The sequence below is a fragment of the Xenopus laevis genome, chromosome 6L, assembly GCF_017654675.1.
Source record: "Xenopus laevis strain J_2021 chromosome 6L, Xenopus_laevis_v10.1, whole genome shotgun sequence".
In the NCBI taxonomy this organism is placed as follows: domain Eukaryota; kingdom Metazoa; phylum Chordata; class Amphibia; order Anura; family Pipidae; genus Xenopus; species Xenopus laevis.
The window spans coordinates 108,975,863-109,001,853 of NC_054381.1; positions in this window are offsets into that span (position 1 = coordinate 108,975,863).

Sequence of the window (25,991 nt, forward strand, 5' to 3'; positions counted from 1 at the left end):
CAGGCAGTCCCCTAAAGTTTAGACAGCAACTGTAAGTTGGTCCTTAGCATAGCTGGGAAATAGTTTCCCTTTCCTGTGTTGAAGTATGCTCCTTGGCAGTTCAAGAACTGGACAGAGGGTGCCACAGTTCAAAAATATATAAGCTAAAGCTCTGGGTCTTTTCGCACTGGATTCCCCCGGGGAGGCAAGTGGGATAAGATTGGAGCCTAGGCAAAAATAGGACTAGTTAGTGTTAGGATATACTCTGTTATAAATCACACTATTATGTGATGAATAGGAGTAAGGTAGCAGCCTGAGCTCCACCGAGGAGATTAAGGGGCCTATTTACTAAAAGTAAGTGAAAATTTGGTGTAGTTTCAACAAAAATTTAAATTTCCCTCAACATTGCCATTTTACTAAAAGGAGAATACACCCAGTTTTGGAGAATTAACTTCACAGCTGTGCATATTCACTCTCTTCACCTCTCTTTTCCAGGTGAACTATCTACAGTGAAAACTCTCCAATGCGCTAATAGCACATGAGCTTAAATTTCTCCTGGTTTAGGCTGGCGAACTTCCATTATGAGGATAGAACAGCCCTTTTTAATTTCCATCAACATCGCCCTTTCCATGCTATTTTTCACGAAAATTCTCTAGAAAATTTTTCATCACTACTATTGTATGGTGAAATATACTGGTGAATTTTCACAGAGAATTTACACCAGGAGAAAACACACCACATTTCTCTTGAAAGAGAGAGAGTTCATCCTTTGATAAATACTGTCAAAGACTGTCTTGAGCTCTAAATTTACTTCTTGGTAAATATACCCCTTTGTGTGCCCCTCAAGGAGGTTGAAAGAGTCCTAGGTGTACAGTATTACCCCAGAGTAGGGACCAAGTGTACACAGGGGGTTATTTACTTTTTCTCATTTTTATATTGAAAAAAAAAAAAAACGTCAACCTAACTCCCATTCACGTATTAATGTCAAAAAACCAGCTTGAAAAAGCTGGTGCAAGAAAACATTGAGCCAAAATCGAGCATCAATTCGAATCCTGCAACTTTTTCCAATTAATGCTCCAAAATTCTAATTGTTTGCCATGACAACTCGAATTTATCTGTTTATTGGTGGAAAACCAACGCAGATCACGATCTCAAGAAACATCTTCAGGGACATCTGCCGTTGACTTCTACATGACCTTGACAGGTTTTAGATGGAGTATTTTTTGGATTTTTAGCAGCTTTGGGGTATAGTAAATCTCAAAAAATGTAGGTTTCTCCCCTTAAAACTTTGATCAGAATAGTTTTAATGGTTTAATAAATGGGCCCCTTAGAGACTATAGTAGCTTGCCTATGTTCCACTTTGAAGAGAACACTGACAGCTGGGGGTGAGACCTTTGAGTTGAAATAATCCACTGTTTAATGACTGACACCTCATGGGTGAAGCACTGGTTGCTGAGTCTTTGTTTGCAAGTATATGCTGAGCAAGTGTATTTTATTCCTCTCAAAGACTATGTAACTGCTACTGTATGTGAATCCAGTTCATAAAGACTTTATTATTAAGTTCAAGAACCACTAGCCAGGCCTGGATTTGTGGAAAGGCCACCAAGGCCCAGGCCTAGGGCAGCAGGCTTTTAGGGGGTGGCATGCTGCCCAACCAAACCCACATTGATTCAGAATCACTGGGGATGTGCAAGAGATAAAATAGTTTTTAAACTTCCTGTGTGCCAAACCACATTGCTCCTAAAGTTTGCACGAATAAAGTAGAGAGGACAGGGACAATGAACGACAGCAGGCCTAGGGGCACCCGTTATGTAAATCCGGCCCTCCCACTAGCACCCATATATTGAATTATACCAGATGAGTATAGTTCAGCAACACACTATCACCAACATATGGTATGTAAGGTATTCGGCTTTTAGAAGCTGCTGTACATGTTTATGAAGAATTGTGTAATAATTCAAACATTTGCGCAGGTACAGTACTTAAACTTGTATAAAATAAGCTTGTAAAAATAAAAAATGAAAAAGGTCTGCCTTAGCTTATTTAATCTGTAATTATGCTTTGCTGTCAAACAGTAATGTTCATGTAAGTGTCTCTGTAACTCATTCCGAAACCAAGGATATTAATATACAGAGTGTTCTCCCTTTGCTGCTATAACACCTCTACATTTCTAGCACATGCTTTTAACAAGACGCAACTCTAAATTCACACACCCCCTTGATTTGATTCTGACATAACTGTATAAGAAATTATGATCTGCACTACATTTATTTTATTGTAACCCACGTCCCAGTACAGATAACTGTCGGCAGAAAGTATGTTTTGCATTGTGGAATCTGGCCTTGATCTATTATTAAGAAATAATGCATTTTTTAAAGCTTTTTTATAAAAGCTTTTCATTGATGTTGACTATTAATGTGTAATCTTGATCTTGATCTTTACACGGCTAATTCATTAAAACATACAACTTTTTTATGACTTTTGGACTATAGGATGGAACTGTGGAAAAAACATAAATACTTTTTAACACATTCAGGTTTTAGCATGTTAAGACTATTAATCGTTACTATCATCACATAGAGTGTATGATTTAAACTCCATAATTTGAATGTGCCAAAATGGTGCATTCATCTTACCTGCATACTCTTTCCACAGTCTGTAGATACAGTAGGTCATAAATGCATCATGTAACTAGTGATGCCCGAATTTATCCGGCAGGCATGGATTGCAGCGAATTTCATTGAATTTGCCAATGATTAATATATTCGCAAAACTGCAGAGAAAATTCGCGCACACACATTTTAACGAGCGTCAATTTTTACACGCGCAGCTCTTTTGTCCAGATGCATTAAAGTCAATGGGCATCGGAATCATTTTTTGACGTGTGACAATTTTGGCGAGCGATGTCAAAATTATTTTGACAGCCATTGACTTCATTAAGTTTCGCAAAATGACCTTCTAGTAATTTTGAGCTTTCTGGATAGTGGGTTTCTGGATGCGGATAGCATATCGAATAACTGTATAGCCATTTAAACCTCACAACTCAACAATTTCTGCAGCTTTAGATACCAAAACATGATTCCCAGTAGCACTGAATCTATTATTCACACTTAGGGGGTTATTTACTAAACTCCGAATGCCAAAATCATGAAAAATTTTTGATTGTTTTTAATAAAATCTGATTTTAAAAAAATTGTGAATTTTCCGGAATTTATTAAACCCCGAGAATGGAAAAGTCTGAATCTTAAAAACCTGTGCAGATTTGGTCTGAGTTTTTTTCAGAAAATATTGAGATAAATTCGGACTTTGATAAATAACCCCCTTAGGGTTGCCAGGGGGCGAGCCAGTGATGTAGGGGGGTTGGGCCAGTGACAATGCGGTGTGTCAGTGACATCGGGCAGGGCCGTTGATGTAGGGAGGCGGGGCATGTGACATCAGGGGCGGGATTGAGGACATGGCGATCAGTGATTGGCTGATCACCATGTCATTCACTTTAATGTCCTGTCCGGATTTCCTAATTTGGAAATCCGCACAGATGGCAACCCTATTCACACTCCAGGAAATGCAACTCTCCAACAGGTTTGAATACAAATATCACTCATACATACTCCAGCCCATTATAAACAACAGATTGAACATTTACGATCATTGTATTGGTTTGTTGGATATAAGATCTGTGGCTGGTAAGTGGCTTAGGTAGCTGAAACAAATGAAAATGTGCTCTAGTTCCCAGCATGTAATAACAATCATTTACTCTATGGAGGACAATTAGGCAGAGAAAATCATCAAATAATGGACATATTGTGGCATGTGTCACCTCCAGAGCTGGTGAACACAAAATTTAAAATAATAGTTGGAGAGAGATGGATACTGCAGGAAGAGCATAATGCATGTGACCTATAACCAGAGTAATGGAGAAAGCACTAGGACATCAAGCCCCTTTCTCGGGCCCTAAGTGCTTTTCATCCCTACTGGACTTCTTTAAATCCTAGGAGCAGTAGAGAAAGTCAGAAGCAAAATCAGTTACAAGCATTTTAAATAATTACTTCCAGGCATTGCGATACATTTTGCTATGGTTCTTTTTTGTTTTAAGCTTGTTCATACTGTATATATACTGTACAGTAAGTCTACATATTCAGTCCAAAGTGTTGTGTCATTTTTAGCACGAAACATGAATGTGACACAATTCGAAAGGGATTTTATGGGTGAATAGTTCTCCCGTAACAGATGTCCAGTGGAATATTGAGCAGACCGATAAATTGTAGCTAATTACTTACAAAGCAACAACAGTGCAATCAAGTCTCCTAGAAATGTCCAAAAATTGGCATGAATTTAAACAGCATTAAAAATAAATGGACTGATGATAAAATAACTCCTTATGCAGTCAAGTAGCAAAGCACAGAAAAATACAATAACTAGTTTAACATATAGGGGCACATTTACTTAGGGTCGAATATCGAGGGTTAATTAACCCTCGATATTCGACTGTCTAAGTAAAATCCTTCGACTTCGAATATCGAAGTCGAAGGATTTACCGCATTTCCTTCATTCGTATGATCGAAGGAAAAATCGTTCGATCGAACAGTTAAATCCTTCTAATCGAACGATTCGAAGGATTTAACTGTTCGATCGAACGATTTTTCCTTCGATTTTCCTTCAATCAAAAAAACCTAGGAAAGCCTATGGGGACCTTCCCCATAGGCTCACATTGATGCTCGGTAGGTTTTAGGTGGCGAAGTAGGGGGTCGAAGTTTTTTTTAAAGAGACAGTACTTCGACTATTGAATGGTCGAATAGTCAAACGATTTTTAGTTTGATTCGAAGTCGAAGGTCGAAGTAGCCAATTCGATATTCGAAGTAGCCAAAAAAATACTTCGAAATTCGAAGTATTTTTTATTCTATTTCTTCACTCGAGCTAAGTAAATGTGCCCCATAGTGATGCTGGTTATACTATATACTCAGTACAACAATCATCACTGTCTTTCCACTTCCATATAGTTGCCCTTGGCACCACTGCCTTCTATTATTTTGACAGCAATCGTACAAGGTGACACCATCCAAAAAAAAGAATATGTTTAAGAGCAACTGGGGCCAATTTACATGGAAGTGCAGGATTTAGTTGTATCAGGCCAACTTAACCCCCCCCCCCCACCCTCCGCAATTAATATTATGCTTGGATTTTGGGGATAAGCACCTCATTGACAAAAAAAATTCTGATTGCATGACCCCTGGAATATCCTTCCTGCGCTTGTCTGTGTTTCTACCCATACCTGGCAGGTTAAAGGGGTTGTTCACCCTTGAGTTAACTTTTACCCTGATGTAGAGAATGATATTCTGAGACAGTTTTCAAGTATTTTCATTTATCATTATTTGTGGTTTTTGAGTTATTTAGCTTTTTATTCAGCAGCTCTCCAGTTTGCAATCTGGTTACTAGGGTCCAGATGACCCTAGCAGCAATGCATTGATATGAAGAGACTGGAATATGAAAAGGAAAATAGGAATAGGAATATGAATATGAGAGGCCTGAATAGAAATGGATAGAAAAACATAGCAATAATAATAAATTTGTAGCCTTACAGAGCATTTGTTTTTTCAATGTAATAGCTGGAAAGAATCAGAAGTCAAATACGATAAATAGTAGAACACGAAGGCCAACTGAAAAGTTGCTTAGAATTAGAATTCTATTACATATTAAAGTCAACTTAAAGGTGAACCACCCCTTTAACTGGCTTCTGATTTAATTAACACTAATTTTTGTGAATGTGATTGGAACTTAGACTACGCATACGAACTTGGGATTTTTGAGGCAAAAACACATTTATTATACCCCGATGTTGCAAAAAGCTGAATCCAAAAATCCGCCATCTCAGACCAGTCGAGGTCATGTATAAGTCAATGGAAGATATCCCTAGGCTTGATAAAGGACCCGGAGGGGTCCGAAACGTTGCCCCTTTGTGATGTATACTTTGGGCTTCAAATAAATCACAGTTTGGACACAATTGCAACTAACAGATGTACATCCGAATTTCTTGTCATTTACCCATTGACCCTTATGCGAGGGAAGGGTCTTCCGGATAAGCACCCTACACTTACAACAAGTGTGTTGGGATTAGGTTGAGCTCTCCATGTTCGTGCATTGGAAGATATCCCTATTCCAATTTGAAGACAGTGGGGCTCGTTTATCAATATAGCAAATAAGTGAGTGGCTTTTTTCAGTCAGCTGCAGGTAGACCAATGAATGCAACAATTTGATTGGTTGTTATGGGTTACTGCCCAAGGGCAAATTTGCCCAGTGTTGATAAATGACTCCCATTGTGGTATGCACTAGGTTTAGCCTGATAATCCGAAAAATTCAGGGTTTTTGGGAAAAAACTTTAAAAAAAAGACGATTCAGGAGAAAAGTCAGAAACAACGTACAATTCAGTTTTTTGCTTGATTTTATCGAGTTATTTACCAATCTGATTTTTTCAAATTACTTTATTAATAAATAAGGCAAAATCAGCGATGGGAGTTTGGTTGAGCTTTTTTTTATTGAAATAATAAGATAAAATCAGATTTTAATTAATAACCTCCAAAGTGTTCAAAGTCATAGGCCACTTACATCCTTTCTGTCCCATCATGCAATCTGTACAGATACAAAAAATATACTGTTAATTGTTAAGGCTGCACCTGAAGTATCATCCTCTAGTTATCTATTTAAAGGTATACTGAAAAAAGTTTTTTTCAAAAAGCTTAAGTTAATAGTCATGCTTCAGCAGAATTCTGCACGGAAACATATTTCTCAAAAGAGCAAACTATTTTTTTATATTTCATTTTGAAATCTGACATGGGACTATTGTCAGTTTCCCAGCTGCCCCCAGTCATATAACCGGTGCTCTGATAAACTTCAGTCATTTTTTACTGCTGTACTGCAAGTTGGAGTGATATCACCCCCTTCCTCCCCTCCCCCCAGCAGCCTAACAACAGAACAATAGTAAGGTAACAAGATAGCAGCTCCCTAACACAAGATAACAGCTGCATGGTAGTTCTAATAAGAGAAGTCATTAGTAAAATCCAGGTCCCACTGCGACACATTCAGTTACATTGAGTAGGAGAAACAACAGCCTGCCAGAAAGCAGTTCCATCCTAAAGTGTTGACTCTTTCTGAAAGCACATGACCAGGCAAAATTACCTGAGATGGCTGCCTACACACCAATATTATAAATAAAAAAAATACACTTGTTGGTTCAGGAATGACATTTTATATTGTAGAGTGAATTATTTGCAGTGTAAATGGTGTAATTTAGAAATAAAAACGATATCATAAAATCACGACAGAATCCCTTTAAGATTCACACATGCTGATTCCAGTTGATGCTGCAAATTAAATTTACAATAGTCAGTTTTGAGAGTACTGCATTGTGAGGTGAATTATGAGCCCAATACAGTTTGGTTAAGTAAAGCAAGGACACCACAAAGGCAAACAGACCTCATGTTGAAATAATATACTGTAGATGTAATTACTTTCTGTTTAAGTCACAGAAAATAATTCAAAACTTTTTTGACCTGTTAAAACCAAAAGAATCAGAATTGCTTTGGGTGATATCCTTGCAGCGTTTGTATAAATATGTATCTGCTCTCAACAGGGTGTCTGACTCCGTCCAGTCAGGGAATTTCACAGATCAATGAATAAAGCTTACCCTGGAGAACCTTCAAACAATTGTATTTTTTATTTTTTTATTTTACTTTTAGTGTACATTAAAATAAAAAATACAATTGTTTGAAGGTTCTCCAGGGTAAGCTTTATTCATTGATCTGTAAAACCAAAAGAAACCTACAAGGGAAAATTTTCAGTTATAGACTGAGGCTGCGTGCAGTGATAGAAGTGTTTTGATGGTTAATACTTGATGGATGATGATGTGACTGTATTTAGTGTTTAAACCAATCAGCTATCATTCATTCTCACCACATCATAAGTGATTCAATCACTGAGGCACATCAGTCTTTTGTTCTCTCAGATGTTTCTCTATTTATTGGCATGTCATATATTTAAGATCAGTGTTCAGTACTCAGTTCTTTTGATACAGATGACTGGTTAAACAACACATTACACAGCAGGTGCAAAGGAAGCAGAGTAGATGATGCTCAAATAACACTGAAAAGATCTATACTTGTAATTGCTCACAAACATAACAAGATGACCTTTAGGTTTACAGCATTTGTGAGTAAGCTTCTGGCATAACTAAATACAGAATGACAGTGGTAGGGATGCCTCACAGGAGGGAAGTCACTCCTGTTCCTTTTATTATATGGCTCTGTAATATATTTGCCAAGAAAAACACCTATAAATTTATAAATTAACTAAAACACCAGCAATCCTTGTCTGTATCAGTGAACTGGGGACACTTTTAGATGCATGCAGTTATAACAATCATTTGTCATCGTTGTGCTTTTTACCCAAACTAAAGGACTCACACCAGGAACCAACCACAATTAATTAAAAATAATAATCCGATAAAATCTGATTTTAGTAATTAACCCCCTAAGTGTGATGTAGAGCATGATCTTTTGGGACAATTTGCAATTGGTTTTTATTATTTATTATTTGTGGTTTTTGATTTATTTAGATGAATGGGCCAACGTGTACAAATGTATAATAAAATATATGAATGCCAGTTGTGAGTAGTTTAACCAAGGTTCACCAAGGTATGTGGAATGTAGGGACCCCAAAACCAAAATAGTGAATATGAACTATCATGTCTGTACTTTCAGGCTTCAGCTACTGCAAAATCAACACATTTGCTTTATTTTATGTGGGATAGAGCCATAAAAAGTAATTATTAGCCACATATTATAAAGCCACATAAGGATATTATAAAGCCATATACAATATCCTGAGTCCAAAATGTGTAAATGTGTTTTTCTACTCTTAACTACCAGAGTGCAAAGCTTTTATAAATTTGTGGGATTTTTTTGGTCAATGGATGGGTTCCTTGAGTAAGTAAAAGCAGGGCACAGTGTACAGATACAGTGAATATCCATATGTATAAAGAGTATGGCATGTAGAGGTCCCAAAATCAAAAAAATTCATGTACATGTACAATTTTTCATGGTTATCACAATAAATACATTGGATGCTGCAAAGTAAGCATCCTGCAAGCATTTACTGTATGTGTAATAATAACCCCCAAAGTTATGCCAACGTCTGAAAAACATATATTTTTTAAAAAGTACACATTCATTAAAAATAAGTAAATATGTCTGTAGGGACCCATAGGGTTAATGCTCCGCTATGGCTTTAAATCCATACACTTCCTTATTCCTTAGTTTCTGGGAGGAAGGGAATGTATCCTGTTTGGGTTATTAGCATAATGTTTTATAATATATATAATGCTTTATGTGTATCATTGGCCCAGAAGCTGACTTCCTGTCACACCTCATTATAGTGCTGGGCAGCGGGTGAGTTTTCCTCTTTTGCCTTCCACTTCAGAAGGGAGTGGATGCTGCTGCGAGCTTAGAGCTTAGGCCCAGTAATGGAAATCCCAAAGGTGGTGAGGCCCTTGGTGAAGTTAGGGATACAAGACTAAGTGAATCAGCAGGGTAGTTCTCTGTAACAGCACTTCTTAGGAAAGAGAGGCGAGAACTAGTGAACAAGAGCAGCCTGTACAAGGAAGGATAGCAAAGGGGGTAGCTCTCCCCTCAGGCAGTACTGCCTGTAGTGTAGGGATCACACACCAATATCAATTTTTTATTCATAAAATCACTTGACATTAAATTATCAACATATCATAAATAGTTCATAAATCATGAGGTCTGCTGCCTCTATACTTGAAATCAGAGCTTACTCCTTGCGCATCTATAACTGGATGCACAACACAAACGGGACTCCAAATCAAAAAAGACAATATCAGTGATAGAATGAGTGTGAGCCTCCTAGGAGGCTCACATTCATTCTTTTACTTATACTGCTTCCTCTATAGTTATGCCACTGAAACAAAGCAAATCAAAGACCAGTTTGCAAAGTCCTGTTTTTGTGCATACGGCCTTAGTCCCACCAACAACATCGAATTTGGATATTCTGCAGTCAAAGTAAAATCATTAGATTGAACGATTAAATCCTTCGAATAGAAACGATTCTAACGATTTTATCGTACGATCGAACGATTTTACTTCGACTTCAAAAAACTTAGAAAAATGCTGTAGAAGGTCCCCATAGGCTAACATAGCACTTCGGCAGGTTTACTTTGGCGAAATATTGAAGTCGAAGTTTTATTAAAGAGACAGTACTTCGATTATCGAATGGTCAAATATTCGAACGATTTTACTTCAAATCGAAGTCGAAGTTGTAGTATCCTATTCAATGGTCAGAGTATCCAAAAAATTACCCTCAAATTCACTTCGACCCTTGATAAACCTGCCTCTAAGAGAATAAAGCCTGTTGCTGTTTGTTTTGTTCATGGACCTTTTCGAATTCTTTTATTTAGCCATGCTGCACAAGTGAGGTGTAGTTGCACAATTCACGTAGAAAAGGCCCATCTTGTGGAGAGAGGGTCGAATGTAACCAGTGCTCTGCCTGTTTCCTAGCCTATCCTAGATGGGGTTACATGTCTTTCTACTCCAAACCTTGACGTGGTATGGTGGCTTATCAATATTATGATCATAACTTTGTAACAAAAAAACCCTGTTTCAAAATCACATGCACTGGCATATTTACTTGAATTACTTAGACAGGGCTTTATACTTTTTGAAATTATACTTTTTGAAATTGGCCTTAGGTGTGCATCCACAAACCCCCCCATATTTCTACTCCAAACTACCAAACTGCAAAGCTTTCCTAAATTTAGCTGGTTTTATGAGATTTCTCAATATCCCTTTACACTATTTAAATTTGCTGACTTTTATCTTCCACAATTCCTTATTTACAAAAATATAGCATACATAATGTGAATGCCATTTTGAATAATTGGATGCCCACTTTGCATAGATTTACCAAAGTATGCGGCATGTAAAGACACTAATATTGTGAACAATGCATATATATACTTTTTTTTTTTTGCTGGTAATTTAACTTTGGCAAAAAAAAGTTCCCTGCCTGTATTTTATTTTAAGATCACCTAACTGGAGTGCAATCACAACCCCCTTGGCTTGTTGCTGGGGAGGTTATAAGTGGCCCCCCTGACTTTGCACATTCATGACAGTTGGATTCTTCGCCTGCCATAAGAAATATATAATATGAAGGAAAAGCATTAAAAGCAAATGCCTACAACCCAAGACAACTCAACTCGCTTTATAGGGAATTGTTAATATCCATAAATATGAGCTGATATTGAAACAGCACTGCCTTAGGAAACTAACATTACAGATATAAAAGCTTGACTGCCTGAATTTGCTTCACAATATTTGCATCATTAGATGAAGGTAAATTGCTTTCCAAGCTACTTGACACATTCCTATGTTTCCTACTGACAATTCTTTAATTCTAACCATGGTTTGCAGTGTCATCACTATTGCACAAATGTCATGTAAGTAATCAATACTAGTAGTATAGAAAGAGATGCATGGTTTTTAATTACAATTCGTGTTGTGTTCAGTGTAGTGTTTCTACATAATTTAATTTAGCATTTTATGGTTCCATTTGAGAATCATGAAATATCAGCACACTATTGTATAATTGGTAAACTTTAAAAGCACTGCAGTAAACGAGATTGTGTAGAATGAAGCATAATTTATGAGAACTATATTTGTTAAACAGGCAAAGTTCAGCCCCTCCAACAAACCCCAAAGGCAATATTAAATCCAGAAACATAAAGGGAATATAACATTTTAAGAAATTCTAAAAAAGGAAATATTTTTTCAATCACTGACAATGAGCCTTATTTATGAAGTGGGGGCAGTGTGCAAAGTGCAAAAAATTAGTGCAAACCACCATGAGTTTTCCTTATTTCTACCTTATGCTGCATTTTGTAGGATAGACACTGGTCTTTGCACAAAGCAAAGTGGCAGAGAATGAATAAATGAAGTGCAATAAACAGCCTGCAGATGCTCAAGTAAAGCCAAAACTTTCCACTAACAGGCATAAAATACAAGCCTCTCTTTGAACATTATATCCAAATTTTCACAAAAAAACGCATTAAAGTCTGTGGCAACTTTTTTGACGCATCAACTTTTTTTTTGCGAAATAAATTAGTCTATGGGTGACTTTTTAAAGGGGTACAACAATGAAAAGTACTGTAATGTACAAACCCATATATTGCAGATTTAAAAGGAACATGTCTATACTCATATATGTAATCTAACATGCTGTTTGCTTTATTACTATTATATATACATTATTTAGTATCTGAGGAAAAATTGTTATAACCTAAAAGGAATACTGTCATGGGAAAACATGTTTTTTTTTCAAAACGCATCAGTTAATAGTGCTACTCCAACAGAATTCTGCACTGAAATCCATTTTTCAAAAGAGAAAACAGATTTTGTTATATTCAATTTTGAAATCTGACATGGGGCTAGACATATTGTCAATTTCCCAGCTGCCCCCAGTCATGTGACTTGTCCTTTGATAAACTTCAATCACTCTTTACTGCTGTACTGCAAGTTGGAGTGATTTCACCCCTCCCTTTCCCCCCCAGCAGCCTAACAACAAAACAATGGGAAGGTAACTAGATAGCAGCTCCCTAACACAAGATAACAGCTGCCTGAAAGATCTAAGAACAGCACTTAATAGTAAAAGCCAAGTCCCACTGAGACTGATTCAGTTACATTAAGTAGGAGAAATAACAGCCTTCCAGAAGGTAGTTCCATCCTAAAGTGCAGGCACAAGTCACATGACTAGGGCAGCTGGGAAACTGACAAAATGTCGAGCCCCATGTCAGATTTCAAAATTGAATATAAAAAATCTCTTTTGAGAAATGGATTTCAGTGCAGAATTCTGCTGGAGCAGCACTATTAACGGATGTGTTTTGGAAAAAAACATGTTTATTTATTATAATATACAAGTTTCAGTGAGTCATGTGACAGAAATGACATCACTAAGCTCCGATTTATCCGATGATATCACGAAGCACCAATTATAAGGATATAATTTACAAGATATTCATGGCTCTTGTGTATTATAAACAAAGATCTGACTGTGATTACACTGACCATTTTGTGAATAGCAAAACATCTGGACCTATGTAAAAGTAACATTTGACTCAAAAATATTTTGTTTTTTTTTGTATATCTTCTCCCTAATTAATAATAGATTTGTGAAACATCCACAAGTGTTAGTGGGCATCTATATTCTGTAGCTTTTAAAGTTTGCCTTTTTACAGGAGCACAGCCATGCAGAGACACAGCACACTCTGACCTGTAATAAATGACTTAGATGTATTTGATAGCTTGACAGGCCAATAGATGAAAAGATAAATACATGAGATCATGCCTGATACTCCTTTTCTGCTGTAAAAAGCAATGCCTTACAATTATTATACGAAAAGAAAAATCCATGTTGCTAGAACAAAAATGTGATTTATTTAATTTAACAGGGACAAAATCTTAGGTACCAAGCAGCAGATTACTGTGCATTTGTGTGTAATCATGTGTGAAGCATTGTGGTTTAATGAATTAAACATTAAATATTGTACTATAAATCCTCAAAATAATAACAAAAATTAGACGTTGGCATGTTGGACACAGAAGATGGTGGAGAGATTTAAATAATATGTTTGTGGAACAGGCAATATGTTTTTATATATAACACACATAATCCAATATATTTATTCCTACATATACCAGTCATGTAATTATTCAAAGAATAATCACAGAGGATAAAAAAGTACTTCATTTTTATACAAAAATTCAGCACAGGGAATTTATTTTAGTGTCAAGCAGAACCTTAATACAGGGCTTTGGAAAGGAGATGGGGCAATGTGGTTTTATTGAGAATTTCCAGTTTAATGCTTGTTTTGTCTCTACTGTATATGCCTATTCGTTTTATAGAATGTGTGTTAAATAAATATAAGCTGCACAAACACCTTAGCACCTTTGATGAGTAGTGTAACCCATGGCAATGAGAAGAAAATTTAACATGTTGCCTAGAGTAAGCCTGAGCGTATTGATCCCCAGCCAGTGGCTTGCAAGCAACATGATGCTCACCAACACCAACTCACCAACCCCTTGGATGTTGCTCTCAAAGCAGGTGCTTATTTTTTTCCTGGCTATTCTGGCTATTCCTGGCTTGGTGGCAAGTTTTGGTTGCATAAAAGCCCTGTGTACTGCCAAAGAAAGCCTCCTGTAGGCTGTCAGTCCACATAAGGACTACCAAATAGTCAACCACAGCCCTGGCACCTCCCTGGAAATATTTCCGTGCTTGTGTTGCTCCTGGACTCTATTTACATTTGATTGTGGCACAAAGATAAAAAAATGTTGGGGAGCCCTGATCTATTACAATCTCACACATACACACCATCATGTGACCAGGCTGTAGCTGGATGAAAAGGACCAAATTAATATGTATGAGGTTGTAGCTGCAAGAGGGTCTTGCAATGTTATAAGGACAGAGGTAGATAATTAGCAGTTGTTAAAGGGGCTGTTCACTTTTGAGTTGACTTTCAGTATATTATAGAGAGTGATATTATAAGACAATTTGCAGTTGGTTTTCATATTTTATTATTTGGTCTCAATTGCCCTAGTTGCCATAGATTGATCTGAATACAAGACTGGAGTATGAATAGGAAAGGACCAGAATAGAAAGATGAGTAATAAAAAGTAGCAATAAAATACATTTGTAGCTTTACAGAGCATTTGTTAACTGGGGTCACTGACCCCTATTTGAAAGCAGGAAAGAATCAGAAGAAAAGGGCAAATCATTAAAAAAAACTTAAATAAATAATGAAGACCAAATTGAAAAGTTGCTTAGAATTAGCCATTCTATAACATATTAAAAGTTAACTTAAAGGTGAACCATGATATTTCATCATTGTTAAGGTTACATAAGAAATAGTTGTTTATAAATACTGTATAGTAATAGAAATTGTCTTATAAAATCAATATAATATTTAAATAACATTTTCATGGAACAGAATGCAGTGATATTATGGATGTAGATCATAATGGGACAACATCACTAAAAGAAGACCTTGCATTAGTAAAGTATAGGCACTCCTGGGTTATTGCATCAGGGCAAACTTTGAGACTTATTACATCGCTGTAAAATAAAACTCTTTTTATGTTACTTTTACATGGACTCTCAGACAACATTAAGGGGCACATTTACTTAGTTCGAGTGAAGGAATAGAATAAAAAAAACTTTGAATTTAGATTTGGCTACTTCGACCATCAAATTGGCTACTTTCGACCTTCAACTACGACTTCGACTTCGAATTGAACTGATTGAACTAAAAATCGTTTGAATATTCGACCATTCGATAGTCGAAGTACTGTCTCTTTAAAATAAACTTCGACCCCCTACTTCGCTATCTAAAACCTACCGAACCTCTATGTTAGCCTATGGGGGAGGTCCCCATAGGCTTTGTAAGCTTTTTTTGGTCGAAGAAAAATCGTTCGATCGATGGATTAAAATCCTTTGAATCGAACGATTCGAAGGATTTAATCGTTCGATCAAACTATTTGCGGTAAATCCTTCGACTTCCATATTCGAAGCCGAAGGATTTGCCTTCAGCAGTCAATGTCGAGGGTTAATTAACCCTTCGATATTCGACCCTATGTAAATCTGCCCCTAAATGTGTAAGTAGTAGGCTGAAAAACATAAAGGAAAAAATATCCATCTCAATATGGCGATTTTAGTGTTTTAAATAACCAGTGTCTGAGTTAATAAAATGAACATAATCTTTGTGTCCTGGTTTGGATAGCCTCACTTCAATACCCCCTTACAGATAGTAAGACAACTTATCGTCAGTATAGAAGAGACATGGCTAATTAATGTTTTTATCAGGAACACAATGGGGCTCATTTATCAACACTGCGCATATTTGCTCGTGGACAGTAACCATGGCAACCAAGCAAATTGTTGCATTCTCAAAAATTGTCGCGTGTCAAAATTATTTTAACGGCTATTGACTTCAATGCGTTTTGTGAATTTTTTGTCTTTTCGCGAATTGACAGATTCGCCCATCACTAGTCTATGGCAATGAAAACACTATTGTCCTATCAGTGTAATATGTAATGATTGTTGTACTGGGTGGGACTAGCTCGGCTCACCGTTTTTAGCTGTTGTTCAAATTTTCTCACTAGCTCCACCCAAAGATCACCCAAATATTGTTCTGTATTTTGTGTTGCAAATCTGGCTAAATAAAGGAATAATTGCACAGCATGAAGTGGTGAAGTGCTCTGCCCTTCTTTGGAGCATTTTTTAATATGATGACATGACCATGAGTCAAGGGAGCACATTTACTTGTGAAGGATTAGAATAAAAAATACTTTGAATTTTGAAGTATTTTTTTGGCTACTTCAAACCATCGAATTGGCTACTTTGACCTTCGACTACGACTTTGAATCGAATGATTCGAACTAAAAATCTTTTGACTATTCGACCATTCGATAGTCGAAGTACTGTCTCTTTAAAAAAACTTCGACCACCTACTTCGCCACCTAAAATCTACCGAGCATCAATGTTAGCCTATGGGGAAGGTCCCCTTAGGCTTTCCTAGCTTTTTCTGATAGAAGGAAAATCGTTCGATCGATGTATTAAAATCCTTCGAATCGTTTGATTCGAAGGATTTAATTGCTCGATCGAATTATTTTTCCTTCGATCGTACAAACGAAGGAAATGTGGTAAATCCTTCGACTTCGATATTCGAAGTCGAAGGATTTTACTTCGACCCATAGTAAATGTGCCCCTAAGAATACCAGCACCAGAGAAGTGTCACTAGTGCTCCATACCTATCTATATTGGTCCCTTTACAAAAAATCAATGCTCTTCGGTAAGCAATAGCTATAGTATAATTGTAATTATCTAATACAAAGAATATTATAAGGTTTGATCCTACCTATGGAACTATACATTTACTATCACAGCCACAAATGTGGCTGCAGCAGGCTTCTACATAAAGACTCAGACACACATGTCATTTTTAGTGATGGGCGAATTTATTCGCCAGGTGCGAATTCGCGGCCAATTTGCACGATTTTCCGCCGGTGAATAAATTGCGTGAAACGCCCGCGAAAATTCGCTGACGAAAAATAACAAAATAATTGTCGCCGTTGTCCAAAAAAAACAGAGACTGGCGTTAAAAACGGGCGCCGGCGTCAAAAAAGGGCGTCGGCGTCAAAAAACGGGCGTCTGCGCCAAAAAACGGATGCCGGCGTCAAAAACGAGACACCGGCTCACTTTCACTAATTTTTCGGCGAAGCGAAATGGTGCAAATTCGCCCATCACTAGTCATTTTCATCCCCATGCTGGCAATTGTGCTTGATTTGCAAAAGTATAAAACCATGCTCAGCCACAATTACACTGGGAAAGAGCTGCATTCTGGGTAAAACATGCAGATTGGATCCACAACTGCACTTTGTACACTGTGGCTAAATTTATCCCCATAGTCCTGATAAAATAAATTGTTTATGCCCACATTCATGTTTAAAGCTAGCACAGGGGTACAGACAAATTAGAATCCCCATATGCTGCAATATCTATTTCGAAATAACAAATAATATTAAAGCTGTATTGCATTGCCTCTACCTGACCTGTCACCATTACAACTGCAGCACTGAGTCTGGCTTCAGCAGTGCTTGTACCAGCAATTTATTATAATCACAAAACCAGTGAGATGAAGGGGTTTTTGCAATCTTTTTTCCTAAACGTCCTTAATCCTGCTATGCCTCAGAGCACCATGCTAAAATAGGCTTTGAAGTCAAGAAGCTTAAATTTAGAATTTGTGTGTACATTGGCTTTTGCTATAGGGGGATTAACATAATAATTTACAAAACTCTATATATGATTTTTTGTTTATGTAAATTCCACAATACCTGTATTCCCAAATGCATTGATACATTTGATGTAGATACAGCATGAACTGATCAACCATCAATGTGCAATATCACATACCTCACTGTATTTCTACTAATAATAATATAGTCAGATTTAGGAGTTGTTCTAAGTACTGTTTATCATCACTGTTGCAGAGCTGACTTTCTGTGCAGGATACTATGCTGCTAAATGCATGTATAGCATTACAATTGGCTTAACTCTGCAGCTTGACAGATAATAAAATAAACAAGTTACTTCCTGTTAAAGAAAAAAAATGACAAAATAGTATGGGTTTTGAAAAATTTTCTGTGATTTGGGAATTTTTGTGAGTAGTCTTAGCAATAGCAGTATCTGTTGTAGTTATTCCCTCCTTTGCTTGACTATTGCACTAACCCATAGCCAGAATTAAATATTTCCTTGCTAACACTAGACTTTTACCTTTACCTTTTACTTTCCACCTTTACATGTTAGGATATTCTGAGAATGCTGCATTGTGTTAAGAAACATAGTGAAATGTGTTGAGGTTTTGACCTCTGGACTCAAAAGAGTCATAACTGGACTATTACAGTATTATCTTGAGCTGCAGCAGGCTCCAGTCTCACATTGGCTTTATGTTTTGGATTATATTTAAGAACACTCTCCTTAGCTTCACTTGCAGCATTTCCAAGTGTTTTTCACCTTCTCATCTGCTCTTTATTCTAACAAGAAACACAGCCCCTGCTGATAAAAAAAACAGACCCACAGAATTACTCTACCACCACACTTTACTTTATCAAAGTGGGTCAACCATGTCAAGAGGTTTGCATAACATTGACCTTTATGGACTATACAAAAGAATGTAAAAGCATGTCTGGAGTTTGACAAAAGCCCACGAGTGACCAAGCTGCAATGGGATGTGAGAAAATGTGGTTAATCTCAACTTCAGTATATTTAATATGAAATATGTTTGGCACTGCCAAAACCCCAAAAACAGCTATAATAAAAAAAAAGTGGTGTGTCATTCTGTGAAGCTGCTTTTTATCAGCAAGGGACTTGGCATTTTATTAAAAAATAAAAGGAAAAATGTAGGTCATGCAAGAAAATCTGTTTCTGCTATAAAACAAATGAAGATTGAAAAAATGGGACAAAATTACTCCTAGGCAGAATACAAAGCTTGTATATATTTACCCCAAACCGGAATTCAAGTTTTTTATGTTGTTTTTAAAGATTCAATTTGATTTAATCTTAATTGAAATTGTATTTTTTTTTTAGATTGCATGAACTGTCAACTTAAATTTCGGTATCTATCTATCTATCTATCTATCTATCTATCTATCTATCTATCTATCTATCTATCTATCTTCTAATAGTCAGACACACAATTCCTGAATCTAGTCAAGTATCTTGAAAGCTAACTATAACTAGATAGATAGATAGATAGATAATAGATGATAATTGATAGATAGATCACAGACAAAAATATTTCAGTGTAAAATGGAAAATTATACAAATATATATATATATATATATATATATATATATATATATATATATATATATATATATATATATATTTGAATAGTCGGACACTATTCTTGTATCTAGTCAAGTATCTTGGCTATCTTTGATAGATAGATAGATCTTAAAGGGGGAGTTCATATTTAAATGCGCTTTTAGTATAAAGTAGACAGCAATATTTTTATAGCATATCGTATGGATACTTCCTTTTTATTTATATGGCTTTAAAATTAGTTAGCTTTATATTTAGCAGTTCTTCAGTTTGGAATTCCACCAGGTTTCGCTTTATCCCAATCAGGCAGAATAAAACTTGCGATAGGAGTAGGCGAGTAGTGATGGGTGAATTTATTCGCCAGGTGCGAATTTGCGGTGAATTTGCGAGATTACTATAGCCTCACATTTGAAAGCTGGAAAGAGACAAAGGGGGAAAGCAACTACTTCAAAAAAAATGTAAACAATGAAGACCAATTGAAAAGTTGCTTAGAATATTTTTATAGCATACTAAAAGTTAAATCTAATGTGAACTACTCCTTTAAGTATAAAGTTTGACACATTGCCTGTCTGTTGTCTGCGAAATAGATCTGTCACTTGATTACAAACTGAAAAATGTATTATACTATTATATTTACTCAGTGAAAGAATATAGAATGTGAGCTGTTTTTTTATGCAAATGCAATACATTTTTAAATGTTAATCAAAACATGTTTTATATTTTGAGTCAAGGACAAGTATATTTATACAAATCCGATCTTTAAAAGTTCAGCAGAAAGATACAATCACTGGCTAGGATTTTCAACCAGACAGAAGATTAACAAAAGATATTTTAGTCATTGTGAACACAGCACAGGAAAAATATTTTGCTTCAGAATGCATTTACACCAAAGGCCTCTTACTGACTTTCTGATGATTTCTTGTCTGTTTTGCTTCCCTTTGGCCAAAGGATAGCGGTCATAGCTCGCTGCTGACCCCAAACTCTCTATTTACACTCCTTTATACCAGTGGAAATTAAAGGGTATATGGTAGCGATATGAGTTATCTTAGAATACAGACAATCCTTCAAATAATGTATCCCTTTGCACAGGGTTGGGATTAGCAGATGATTGTATTATTATATGTTTTATTATTATTATTATTATTATTATTATTATTATTATTATTATTATTATGTAATTATAGAGAGCCAACATATTCCACAGTGCTGTACAATAAATGAGTGTATACACTGAACATGCAGACTACATACAAAATGCAATTGATTACTGATACAACATGTAAAGTGGGCCCTGTCCACAACAGCTAACAAGCTAAAATATGGATAGGAAACCTAATTACTACATTATTTATACAACCAAAACAATAGGTAAGCCCATGGATTCCTGGTTGTGCTGCTTTGTATGTTGATTATAATTCATTAAGATGATTTATATATTTTCAAGTATCCAATGAAAGAAAATATTGCTTAGATAACATTGTAGTGACAATTTGAATTTAGTGGCAGATATTATTTATATGATTTTCCTTCTTGATATTTTTGTTTTAATAAAAAACAATGTACAACAATGTACAACAACTGGACAGAATTAAAGCATGCTGCATTGTATGATTGTATGGTTTATAGTTTGCCTGTTGGTGCCACTGCAGAAAGTCCTGGGCCCCAGAGGGCACTCGTGGCAGGGGTTATGCTGCTTTACAGAGGAAAACGTCAACTAGGGATATGTTATCCAGAAACCCTTTATCCAAAAAGCTCGGAATTACGGGAATGCTGTCTCTCATAGGCTCCATTTAATCCAAAAAATCCAGATTCTTAATAATGATTTTCTTTTTCTTTGTAATAATACAACAGTGCCTTGTACTTGTTGAAAGCAAAACCAGCCTATTGGGTTTATTTAATGTTTAAATAATTTTCTACTAAACTTAAGGTATAAAGAGCCAAATTACGGAAAGCCCCTAAACCAGGAAAACCCCAGGTCGCCAGCCTTCCAGATTCATGCAGAATATTGCATGCAGGTATGCATTTATCTCAGCAGTAGTATTGCAGTCATAAATATATTTAATATATTCAGTTGGCTTGTAAATTTATATTATAATTTAAATTTATAAATTATAATATATATATATATATATATTTATATATATATATATATATATATATATATATATATATATATATATTTGTGCATTTGTGCATTTGTGCATTCATAAATATTTTTAATATATTTAGTTGGCTTCGAAATTTAAAGAGCACCAATAATCAAGACAAAGTTCCCCACGCTGGATCAGTGGCCTTATAGATCCCTCGACTTAGCTCTTGGGTGATGGGATGGGGTTAAAAAAATAAATATTGTTTCCCTCCAACTGGAGTTAAGGTTCTGTTGTAAAAATATTTTAATTAATGCTCTTTCTCAAGTTTGAATATTTTTTAGAAAACATGAACATAAACCCAAGTTTAAACTCGCAATATTGATGGATGCACTACAGGATGATTGGAAAGACCCTATTCTGCTGGATTGCTTTTAGTGATTCATAACAGCACTTTTTCATCTCTTGACCCTTAGCAGTAAATAACAAGCAAATTCTCCAGGAGATTAAGGGAGCTATTTTTTACAGTTACATTAAAGGAATTTGCCTTCATAAATGATGATCCCAATATAAATTTCAAAACACACAGGAATTTTTAGTTCTGCTCAGAACTTTACAGTCTCCCACTGAGACTGTCAGATCGAAACCAGCACTTGTAAAATCAGTCAGGGAAGTCTGGAGTTTGATGTAGAGGTGAAACAAGTTGATTATTGCGCCTTCAAGTACAGGGCATTATTTCACGCTTGGCAGTGATTTTACATATTCATATATTTTAGATTTCGATTCAATAAACAAACACCTACATCTGTCGTCCATTTGTTTTGTTATTATTGTCACTTATTTATCAAGAACCAGCATATTCTGCAGTTCTAGACAACAGAGGGGTGCATCAAGTATCCAACATCCCAATTACATATGAACCGACCAATTCAGTAAAATGGCATGTCACTATAGCAAGGTAAGGGTGATCAAATTGTGCATTACAATTTAAAACAAACATATATTATGGCACAGTTGCACTGTATAGTCTTTGAGTTTCTATGTCATTTTAAAAAATTTCTTCAGTACCCAGTAACCACTATGTCCTATATGACTATAGATTTTCAAAGCAGCCCATGGGTGTAGGAACTGGAGACAGAAGCAAATAATACAGTATAAGTACAGGTATGGGACCTATTATCAAGCATGCTCGAGACCTTAGGTTTTCTAGACAAATAGAAATCCGTAATTTGGTTCTTCATACCTTAAGTCTACTAGAAAAATGATTTAAACATTAAATAAACTCAATATTTTGCCTCCAATAAGGGGTTTTAATTTTACAGAGAAAAGGGAAATCATATTTAAAAATTCAAATTATTTGCATAAAATGTAGTCTATGGGAGACGACTAACGTAATTCGTATCTTTCTGGATAAGGGATTTCCAGATAACAGATCCCATACCTATAATCTATCAATAACTTTACTGAACATCAGAATTTGACTGCCCCTTGTAGTAGCCATTCCCAGCCCACCCCTAGTTCCTCTGTTAGCATAAAACAAGATTTTACTCACTGCCTAAGGCTATCTTATTATTTCAACACATAACTGTGAAATAGTCTTGTGGATGAAAAAAACGTAATTTTAGTATGCAAAAAATCAGATGGAATTTAAACTACACAAAAAGTGTTGATAAGAAAAAGAACTGTCTTTGTTTGCTACCTAATGTATAGCCCATTCATTTTGATGAATAAGACATAGATAAAAGAAAATGAATACACACTGCATATTTCCTTGTCACTGAATGTTTTGCGTAGGCTAAGTTCAAATAAAATATATTTCCTATGAGGACTGCCCTAATGCATTATATGTTTAAACTTGAGAGATTTTTCAATTATGTGTTTTTTTTTGTTTTTTTTTGAAATACCATTTCATCTTGAGCAGGTTCACTATCTTTGCAGAAAATGTTTTTCACAATATCTATCTGTGCACTTAGAATATGAAGTTTCTATTAAATGATATTAGAGTAGAAAATTGTATCAGTAATTAGCAATACACTATTAACTTGTCATGCATGTAATGTCCCTAAATGTTATCGTTACTGTTTCTTTATAACGTATTATCATGAACTTTTAACAAAATAAAGCTGTGTGACATACAGGACAACTATGACAAATACAACAGTGGAGTTGCAATTACCTAGTTGATGATTGTACACAAATTAACATTGGGGTGCGTCGCAAACTATTCTTCAGGGTAATCGTACAATGCTTGATTTTGTCGTGAAAAATTATTGATAAATGAGTTAAAAGAAGTAGGCTAGAAATTTTGTACATTATGTTTTGGGCTTCTGTACCAGCCCAAGGTAACCACAGCCCTTTAGCAGTAAAGATCTGTCTCTAAAGATGCCCCAGTAGCTCCCCGTCTTCTTTTCTGCTGATTCACTGCACATGCTCTGTGCTGCTGTCACTTACTGAGCTTAGGGACCCACTCACAATATACAGTACACATGGAATATAAATGTAGAGAATTTGTGCAAACTCCTTGCTCTTATTCCTGTAAGGGCAGAAGCATAGAGCCTGTGTCTGTGTGTTGTAAGCTGTTACTTAGCAACCAGCTGTTCAGTGCAGTAGGAAGTGACAGGCTGGCACAGAGAAGCCAGATACTGTGCCTGGAAATACAGATTGCACTAGCAAGTTAGTTAGTGAGGCCCTATTGCCAATGGTTAGGAGTTCTGCATGTATTAGGTGCCCATTTATTTTAGATAAACAGTTATTCAGTTTAACCAATAAGGGGTGTGTGTTATTACTGTATTCCTAGTGGGGCCACCCGTAGGTGCATTCCCAGATACCATTAGGTGGAGGCACTGCACTAGTAAGTACCAGGTACCCAGTCTCTCCCAATACCACTGCGGAGTGGCTCAGGTTTGTCCCATGTCATCAGGTAAGTGCCACATGTGGAGTGTAACACCGACAAAGGGGTGTCGAAAGGGTTACATAAATGTCACAATATAAAGCTGATTAGTAATTAATACAGATAATTACTACATGGCAGATCAGAAACCAGTGCAACTAGCATCAGAAAAAAGGCAAACCTTATTTTCTGATTGATAATTTGGGAGGACCCCAAAGCTTAGCTTCTAAACCCACTGAGCATGTGAGTGTTGCAGACACTTTCCAAGATGTTGACTCCCTGTAACAAGTATGACGTTTTGGATCATTGCTGCTATTGAGAAGCTAAAACTTTGGGCTGGTGAAACAAGTTCAGTATATAAAATAAAGCATTTTTAAGGTTACGTTCTCGGTTAAGCAAATCTTTCCTCAGGACTTTACCACAGCTAGCAAATAGTTGCACATCACAGAGCCAAATTACAGGATTTTTAAAGGAACCTTATCACTTATACTGCATTGAGCAGCCGGGAAATAAGAGTTTAGGATTGCAATGTTTAGTGCCCTGAGGGGCTGGATACAAGCTTAAATCACAAGCACAATGCTTCTCTTTGCCATTACTGGGTACAGTTAAAGTATGAGATGCACACACCCAGAAAGAAGGAGTGAGCACTATGTGTAATTGATACTGATGAATAACAGGTCATTAAAATGTAAAGCTCCCTTAGACTTCATGTGAAAGAGAAGTGCTCTGCTAAACTAGGACCCAAGCCTTTCACCCATAAGGTAGAGGATCGGATATGTTACTAGCTAGGGACAGATGGAAAGGTAACCGTAAAGAAAAAATGTACTTGCTTGCCTACACCTAGTGCCAGCCCTGATCTAGGTTGTTTCCTTTTGACGAGTCCTAACTAAACCATATGGCTTTATACTGAAGTATATGCTTATTGCTGTTGGCCTTTATGTTAAGTTACTCTCTGCCATGTTAAATATTGTAGAGATTGCTGAGGGCTACTAACCAGCCATAAATTCTACAAAAATAAGAAAACAGAGAAGGTTGTAAGTGTACAACTTTGTCTATACTTATAATCTATATCCCAAGTCTCATTAAACCCAATAAGAGGATGTTCAAAGTAAGGTATTGGTATAAAGAGAATGGAAGGTTGATACCTGATTTGCAAGGTATTTATAATGAACTAGGAGAGGATGCCAGAACAACAGAAATGCAGTATGTGAATATTACAACTGTAATTTTTCTGTCCACTCAAATGCTTGGCTGGTTACAGTGCAACACGTAGGAGCCTATTTATCAAAGGTCGGATTTTAGTGGTTTTAGAGGTTTTTGAAACCATGACTGAACAAACTCTAAACCTACAAATGTTGTGAGATTTATTAAAAATCCAAATTAAAAAAGTATTTTTAGAGAACTTCTGCAAAGTGAAACGGGAGAGATTTGTCCATCACTAATCATCAGACACGCCCCCAACATCATCAGGTCCACCCCCACAAACCACCCCCTACCCGGTCTGCCACCCGGGAAAAGGAAGCAACCCTAAGCACTCCATCTGTCTGTATCACTACACAACCAATAGTGATTACATGAATGCCTTAATTATTAGCTATAT